The sequence below is a fragment of the Lytechinus variegatus genome, chromosome 16 (genome assembly GCF_018143015.1).
Source record: "Lytechinus variegatus isolate NC3 chromosome 16, Lvar_3.0, whole genome shotgun sequence".
NCBI classification, from domain to species: domain Eukaryota; kingdom Metazoa; phylum Echinodermata; class Echinoidea; order Temnopleuroida; family Toxopneustidae; genus Lytechinus; species Lytechinus variegatus.
The window spans coordinates 7867606-7868153 of NC_054755.1; positions in this window are offsets into that span (position 1 = coordinate 7867606).

The following is a 548-nucleotide window of genomic DNA, read 5'->3' on the forward strand; positions in this document are numbered from 1 at the left end:
CTGAGAGAGATTGGGGAAAGGGGAAGAGTGATTGGGAGAAAGAAAAAAGAACGTTTCCTATTAATACGAGAATCAAGAAACTGAAAGAACAAATATAACATGTTAACATTCATACTGTAATTGTTTTCTTTTGAATCTAAATTATTACCCAACATAACATTTTTTATTAACTTTTTGTTTAGTTTAATATTACATTTTGTCCTGTTATGGGTGTCATGTTTTAAAAATAAAAAATGAACATAAATGAAAATAAGATTAGTTTATTGATGGCGGGATTGCTGCCAAAAAAATGCAGCAATCCCAAAGTTAATAATATTGCGATCTGTGGGTCGGCGCGTTTTTCTGTCTTGTTTGGGCTGAATAATATTAGTAGTACATTTGATCTGAAAGAAAATCATAAATAAAACTATCTAGACATTGGCAAGAGCGTAGTAAATATTTATCCCCTGTCGATATAATGATACCAACGCCCCTTTCAAAATGGTTCATTTTTATGAACAGAATAATGCCAGAATAAAATTAAGGCATTTTTAAGCTTCTTTAATTAA